The following is a 9097-nucleotide window of genomic DNA, read 5'->3' as shown; positions in this document are numbered from 1 at the left end:
ATCGAAATCAGTTGCATAGTTAAGAAGAACTAAGCGCACAAACAGACAGACGCTAATGTCACTTTATTTTATACTATTTATAGATAATGGATTCCACCACGAATTGTCAGTATCCAAAATAAAAATATTAAATACATGTTCTTAAATTCTATTTTATAATATCTTTTGTTGTTTTACAAGCTATATTTCTTTACAAGCTTTTATTGTGTACAAGATTTTTATTTCTTATATTATGGTTTATGTATTATGATTTAAATTATACCATGTAAAAGTCAAAAGGCGTTACTATTACTTGACATAATGAATATCTTTCAACACGTTGAATATGTATTTTGTTTATATAATTTATTCTTGTATTTTTGTGCAAGGTCAAATTAAATACTATTAAGTTGTTGCAGTAAGACAGAAATCCTGGGTTCGATTCCTAGTTGAGGCCGTTACTTTTTATTTTTCTGTGTCTTGTTCTGTTTCATGTTTTGTTTAGATATATGAGTATTATCTTCTACTTCAATAATAAATCAATGCTCAATACATCGGTTGTACTGACCCTGTTTTGTATTACTGTCCATTGTCTTTTTGAAAATAAAAAATATTTTGATGTGTAGGTGTGGGTTTTTTTTTTATTTTCCTTTTCCTGCATTCCAATATGTATGTATTTTTATTTTAAAAATATATAATTTTTTCGGGATAGTGAATGAACGCTGTTAGCTGGGTGTGATATGTCCCTAGGTATCTACGTGACTTGAATTCACAGCAAGACCAAAGCGAACACGTGCTCCCGCATCTGTCTCTGTAATTTTACACGCAGATGGAGGCGGCAGTTCGATTTATTAGACCTTAAGTATTTAGTGAATAGCCTGGCCGGAAATCGCAATAAAAATTTAGAAAGCCAACATAGAAATACACCCATTAGTCGGCAGATTTAGCTCTAGACCCTCATCAAGTAGTAATTCTGAAATGGGTGTATCGTTAAGCCAGCGACCCGGCAATAAAAAAACCTTCGCCCAAGGCTAGGCTTAATTGTAATTGTTTGATGGTCATATTTAAAAACGTAATTTTAAAATATTTAACACTAAGCATAAATCTAGATGTAAGAGTAATTGTCAACTTAGATTAGAAATTTAATTGCCACCAGATATTAATTAAGTGTATGCCTGCATAATGTTAAGATACTTAAATATATATTAAGATTTTTGAACCGTAAGTTAATCAGACTCAGCCAGACAGCGCAATCTAGCGGTGAGAATGGCGATGCCAGCGCCACGGACTCAAGACAACGCACCGAAGTGGTGTAAAGCGGAACCACTATAGTTCCAGCACCGCACCACAGGCGTGCCACAGTCGCCGAATCACGCGGGTGAATACAACTGATTCAGCTCTAACAGTCACGCTCTCGCCTCTCAGGAGTCACCATCTCGCGTCCGCCGAGAAACCTCTTGCCCTCCCCCTTGGAGCGGTCACCGAGGCTCTTCCCGTAACCCCGCGAACTTCCGCCCAGGAAGCCAGAGTGGTCGCCAGACTTCCGCCCAGGAAGCTGCCTTCTCAGAAATCGCTGCCTGCCGACTCCGCCCTTCGGAGCCTTGGCCCAGGCTGAACTGATTCCGCCCTTCGGAACCAGCCCAAATTGCCGCTTTTGTGTATCAGTGATAAGTGCGAACGTGGAGTACGCGGTTCCAGAATCATCGTAAAGGGAAGTGCCTGAACAATTTTTGCATATTTATCTCGTAACGTGACCCAACTTTTAAGACATTGAATGAACAATAATTTAGGATAAAGAAAAACGACAATTAATTTTAAGAATTACAATTTAAAACTATCATTAAGCTAAATTAAGACTAACCCTTCTTTATACATTTTTTTAAATAAATTTTAATCGTGTTCGAACTGAAGTAATTTTTTTTTGTACTCGTTATTCCTTATCTTTTACATGAATAATATTAATTATTAACTTCCCTTGAGTAGAGTTATAACAGGTGCAGTTATATTGTCTATGTTTACAATTCTTTTTAAATGGCTATGAGTATTCTTTATGGTCCACCATATATTTACCTATCTGGACCAAACGACCGTTTTATCTGTGGTCGTTTGTGGTTTAGGGGGTGACAAAATGGGGCCATACAAAAAGCCCGAAGATATCGATCTAGAGAGTGGTTTATTTATGTGTCTATGTTTAACTCATATATTTTTTGACACATGCTTTCTTTAACGTCCATTGTTTCATCCAGTCACCCGCGCAGTTTAATGCTAAAAGTTTAATGCTGTTTAACGCATAATCCCATACTTGTGATAGTTATTAAGTATAGTTACGATAATTGATATTAGTTAGTGATAATTTTTATTTTCATTGGTATTCATTTTGGCAGCGACCATTGTTCTTATGTCATGCTCAAATGTCTAAAACTATCTAGTTTAACTTGTGCCAATCGGTACACAAAACGGAACGGTAATTCCTATTTAAATATAAATATATCTGACCATTAACGACGACTTTTACAACCGTTTTCAAATGTTTTAACTTCAAGGTCAAGGTACACACGTAATTATATCCTAATTTCCAATAATGTGTTATGAATACTATTTCATTGTTTTTACAGAATATTACAAGCCAAATCAATTTTCACAGCAGATACAAAGTAGGGTTCCGTCACAACTATGTTCTTTTTCAGGTATATTTGTTTGGCTGGAACAAATTACCAAACGCTGCGACAGCAGTGCCATGGATCTACCAAATCAAGAGACTGTTTCCATCAAGACGGAACCAGGGCCCCAGGAAGAAGGCGGAGATGAAATACCGTATACAGATATAAATTTCGATCTTCCAGTTATAAAGAAGGAATGTTTGCAATATGCGGAAAGTACTCAGACAGACGGTTAGTTGCATTGCAACGTGTAAAATGTAGAATGTTAAATTCGGATATTCGAAATCCATGTCCGTTTCGAAATGTCGTGCAAACAGGGCGTATTTACTTTAAAATAAATCTTTGCCATAACTGCTAAACTACAAAACTCTTTAAGCTCAAGTATTGCTCACAATAAACCCACATATGTTTTTGACATAAATTCGTGTCTATCAACTAAATATTTATGTAAGAAAATATCATTCCATTGACAATAATAAAACCGTGTTCTGAAGGTAGTCGAGAGTAAATGTTTTCCTTCTTGAAACATCGGTCCTTGAAGTAACATCTGGCATCTTTATTGTTTCCTATATTAAGCTTTAAGTCTTTTCACCTTATTCTTGCTCCTGTGTGGTCCGTCAATGTTAACTTTTGTCGTAAATATTTTAATTTAATTTAAATTTTTTAATTTTTATTGAAAACAAGCTTTTTGTGTAGATTGACGGTTAAAATACTTTTTTGTTTTGTTTTTCAGGTTGTTTTAATATAGAGTCTGTTACCATCAAGGCAGAGCTTGGACCCCAAGAAAAAAATAAAGGGGTGTTTCCAAATACGAAAATTGACATTGACCTGCCGGATGTTAAAGAGGAGTGTTTAGAACGCTTTAAAAGAACTGTCGAGACAGCAGGTAAAATGTTTTTTCCCTCTTAGTAGTCCAGTTAATCTAGACAAATAACCTGACTGCTGATTTTTTCAGGTAGTAAGTACCTACCAAGGGAGTTCTAAGCCATTATGTCTCAGAAACTAGAACATGTGAAAAAATTAATTCCAAAATGGAACTCCTTAAATTAGTGAGATTGTGGTTTAAAAAAATTATTTGATATTTTTATTTTTTTTGAAACTATAATAATTTCTTTTTATTTAAAGGTAAACGAAAAAGTATCCAAACATAGCATTTGCCAATACATTTCTAAGGCAGTTAGAAAATAACTTAAATTTTCTGGAAGACAGAATTTGTGAAAAAAGATAATTTCGATATAAAGCTTATGAATATCGTAAAACATAAATACGCGAATGGAGCGCAAAAGTGAAATCTAAATGGTAGAATGTGTTTGATTTGGTTGCTGCAGAAGTAATTTCGTAGAAAATACTGACAGCTTACAATACAGAAATAATAATAAACATTTGTCGCACTGATTTCCCGTATTCACATAAATTCCTTAAAAAAAACAAACGAGCAGCATTGGAGTGTTCTGTTATATGCGGCCTCTGAAATGGTTTATCTTGCAGCAACACGTCTGAAAATACTGCTGAGATATTTGAAGATGAATGTGATGCCCGCTGAATAAATATTTTCTGTAGCTAAAAAACTATGATCTATGAAAAGTCTTTGTTAGAATAATAATTTTTAATTCTTTAGATTACATTGCTAACATTATTTTTAAATTAAATTGTTTTATAAAGTTAATCTTTTAAAAAGTCGGGGTTTCAATTCAAACTTATAAATAAGTACAAGGCACAAATTAGTCACCTGTTCCTGTGGGAACCTATTTTTTTACTTTTACGTGTGTTCTTTTCTGACACGAAAGTAATAAGTCACGTGAAGCTTAGGTACTATTAATCCTGTTTTTTTCAAAATTATCATCAGATCTGAAGACACAGTCAACTGAAACCACGGAGCGCCACATGCTGACTCACAGTGGCAAAAAACCTTTTTCATGTTCTGAGTGCAGTTATACATCTTATCTTAAGTACCTACTGACGAGGCACATGTTGACCCACATCGGCGAAAAACCCTTTTCATGTTCTGTGTGCAAGTATTCATTCGCTCGAAAGAATTATTTGACGAGCCACATGCTGACTCACAGTGGAGAAAAATGTTTTAAATGTTCCGAGTGCAACTATTCATCTTTCCATAAGAAATATTTAACGAGCCACATGCTGACTCACACTGGAAAAAAATGTTTTAAATGTCCCGAGTGCAACTATTCATCTCTCTATAAGAAACATTTGACGATCCACATGCTGACTCACACTGGAGAAAAACCTTTTTCATGTTTGGAGTGCAACTATTAATGTTCTCAAAAAGGCTCTCTAAAGATACACATGCTGAACCACATCGGTGAAAAACCTTTTAAATGTTCTGTGTGCAACTATTCATGCTATCGAAAGGATAATTTGATTAGCCACATGCTGACTCACACTGGAGAAAAACCTTTTTCATGTTTGGAGTGCAACTATTCATGTTCTCAAAAAGGCTCTCTAAAGATACACATGCTGACTCACACTCGAGAAAAACCTTTTTCGTGTTCTGTGTGCAACTATTCGTGCTCTCGAAAGGGAATTTTGACGAGCCACATGCTGACTCACACTGGAGAAAAACCTTTTTCATGTTCTGTGTGCAACTATTCATTCGCTCGAAAGTATCATTTGACGAGACACATGCTGACCCACATCGGTGAAAAACCTTTTAAATGTTCTGTGTGCAACTATTCATGCTTTCGAAATGATAATTTGATAGGCCACATTCTGTCTCACACTAAAAAAATGCTTTTGTTTGTTCTTTGTGCAATAGCTCATTTATTCAAAAGGGAAAATTGACGAGACATATGCTGACTCACAGTGGCGAAAACACTTTTTCGTGTTCCAAATAATTTTTTTAAGTGCAACTATGCATGTACTCAATAAAATTATTTGTCGTGCCAATTGCTGACTCACGCTGGAGATTTTTTTTTCATTTTCTTTGTGCAATAATTCATATTCTCTGAAGGAAATTTTTCGAGACACATACTGACTCACAGTAGAGAAAAAAATTTAATTAATCAATGTGCAACTCTTCATTTATTCGAAAGAAAGATTCACGTGCGTTTTCACTGTCCAGAAAGACGTTTTTCATGTTTCGAGCCATTGTAACGAGCCACATGCTGACTCACAGTGGAGAAAGAAGTTTTAAATGTTCCGAGGGCAACTATTCACGTTCTCGAAAGTGTTATTTGCCTGATCTTTTTTGTGCCGAACAGAACTATTCATCCCTCAAAAGGGAAGTATTACGGTATTAAAACATTATAAATGTCCTATGTTTATTTTTTTCACAATCTTTGTTTATTTTATCGAAATTTATATTAGACGAGACATATACTGACTATCCGTCGATAGTAAAAAATTCATGTTTTTTTTTTTTTTTTTTCCTGTTATTCTCTAAAAGATCATTCCAATATTACAGTAACATTTCCATAAATAAGAAACCGATCAAGATCACGTGGCAACTTAGAAATCCCATTATTTAAAAGCAGTGCTTCTCAACACCATTACACTTATCAAGGTTTAATTTGTTTAGTGCACTCCCACATAAAATTAAAATTATAAAGTTTTTAAATCACAAATAAAACAACTACTTGATCAACCCAATGATAATTATAAGATTTAATTTCATATAACGATTTTTTACGTATCTTTTGATTAAATGTTAATATTGATCAAATGCAAATTATAATATTTCATTCTTAGTTATAATAAATTATTTCATTTCATCATTAATTAACAAAAAATACATATGTATATAAATATATATTTTTTTTTTACATATCCTCTTGAAATATTATATCAGAATTCTAACTAAAGATTAGCTTATTGTCGCAATTTATTATGTTCCTACTCTTGAAATATTATCAGCTCTGTATTATTCCAACTGAATAGAATAACTTTATGTACTTACCACCTACTTATTAATCGAATATTAATAATATTACTAGCTTTTCGCCCGTTGCAGGCAACTAATGGGTAAAAATACTTTTGAATGTATGATTTGGCGTTGAATGCGGTTGGAGCGAGAGGTGTGTGCCTACTTTTATATTTATGATCTGATGTAATCCGTAAAAATGTGGTGTAAATATTAAATTAATATATATATATATTTATCCCCTCTCGTACTATGTTGATCTTGCGCGACGGTACGCCAGGTATATGTTGATCCGTTTGCATTTGTTGATCCACCCCGGATATGTTGATCCATTACCCAAGCTGGCATACATATGTAAATCCCTACAGATCAACTTGTGTCATCGAGATTTAGCTGTAAGCCACGCCCATTTTTCGGTCGCATATACATTTTACACGATTTATTTTGTTGATCTATATATTTCTGACAAACTTGATGGCTTGCATGCGTTGTAAGGGTGCGCCTGTTCTCACATTGCCGGAGGATTGGGGGCGGAGCTACGAAGTTTGCCGAGTGAACACGAAGGCTCAAAGCGGCTCGGAACTACGAAGTTTGCCGAGTGTACACGAAGGCTGGCAACAATCAACTTGATTTTGAATAATTTGTTTGAAGTCTTGAAGTTTGACTGTGGTTTGACGTTCGAAAATCTCTCAAGTATGGGGGAGATTTTTTTTTTTTTTTTTTTTTTTTTTTTTTTTTTTTTTTTTTTTTTTTTTTTATTCTAGATAAAAGAAAATTACATTTTTCACTTATTTAACTAGAAATAACATATATATTACACATAAACATATTACACACTGATATTATTCACTTTCATTGTTTTGTTGATTGAGCATAAAACTGAGCAATTTTTTTTTAAATTTACCCATACTTTTTTCATTTTTAATTTCGTCTGGGAGGCAATTGTATATGTTGCTTCCCTCGTAACCAATGGATTGCTTGCCATAATGAGTATGTATGGTGTTTAAATGTATTTTATCGTGTTGCCGTGTAAAGTGTGTGTGTACTTGGGACGTTTTAATGAGTTCTGTATTTGTATGTATGAGTTTATTATTTATTTTGTAAATAAGAAGACATGTATTATATTTGTAGCGTGTTCTATAACACTTTGAGTGAACTGTAAAAAAACGATAACTAAAGCTCATTCAATTGGTTTGTAAATAGCACGGGAATAATTGGAAGAAGGAAAACAGCTTACCTGAACTCCCATGAATCCGGGCAAAAATACGGGTTTTCGATGCACTTTGCACTGGTGAATTTTCCTCCACAAACGAGACGAACAACAAATGAATTTATTTCGGTATTTACACATATGAGACGACGACGAAATTTTAGGTGGCACCTTCTTGATGTACGACACGAGCTCGACTGCTATTTGCGACAATTAGTGCAACAATGTTCATAAGGTCCAATGTGGGTAGGACTGTTTATAGGGAAGGAGATGGATAGTAGGAAAAAATGGTAGGTAATTCAAAAAGCTGTTTCAATACTAAACATTCCGCCCGCCTTGAGGAAATGTACAAATTTTCTCAACAATCGACATAAAAAAAAGAAGATGGACAAAATATATATATATATATATATAAACTTAAGTTAATGTAACGAAAACTAAAATTAGAAACTAAATAAAACAAAATTTATTCGATAGGTAATCGATATAGTTTCACTACGGGGCGTTTAAAAACACCCTGTGGCGTACGAACTGAAACGACACGAACAATTTTATCAGCGCCAGGAAATAATTCAATAACTCGCCCAACAGGCCAACGCATGGGCGCAGAATGTGAGTCGTCAATCATTACTAGGTCGTCGACTTTCAGATTGGGTGATGATGATGACCACTTGTTCCGTTGTTGAAGAGTGTGTAAATATTCTTTTCGCCAACGATTCCAAAAATGTTGAGACATTTGTTTCAATAATTGCCAGCGCGATAGACGGTTCATTGGTACGTCCACAAAATCTTCTTCAACAACAGAAACTAGAGGAGCTCCAATCAAAAAATGCGCTGGAGTCAGGGCGTCCATTTCAGACGGATCCGTTGACATCGCGCCAATAGGACGAGAATTTAAGATTGCTTCGATACGAGTCAAAACAGTGGCTAGCTCTTCAAAAGTGAGTACTTGATTTCCCACTACCCTTTTCAAATGATGTTTAGTTGATTTAATTCCAGCCTCCGAAACTCCGTTAAAGTGTGGGGCGGAGGGAGGATTAAAGTGCCAGATAATTGAACGAATGGCAGTAGCGTCTATAAGTGTGTTATTGTTTTCAGGTAATCTTAAAAATTTAGAAAGACCTATATGATATCTATTGGCACCGACAAAGTTGGTACCACAATCGCTATAAATGTTTTGGCAAAGTCCACGACGAGAAATGAATCGATCTAATGCTGCTATAAATGCTTCAGTGGATAGATCTGACACTAATTCCAAATGAACGGCTTTGGTCGATAAACAAACGAATAGACATAAATAGGCTTTATAGGTTTTAGCGCCGCGACGCCTACTTTCGCGGACTACAAACGGACCTCCATAATCAGTTCCTA

Source organism: Hesperophylax consimilis, chromosome 17 (assembly GCF_061612785.1).
Source record: "Hesperophylax consimilis isolate HC1 chromosome 17, BYU_Hcon_1.0, whole genome shotgun sequence".
NCBI lineage: Eukaryota > Metazoa > Arthropoda > Insecta > Trichoptera > Limnephilidae > Hesperophylax > Hesperophylax consimilis.
This window is presented reverse-complemented; position numbering follows the sequence as displayed.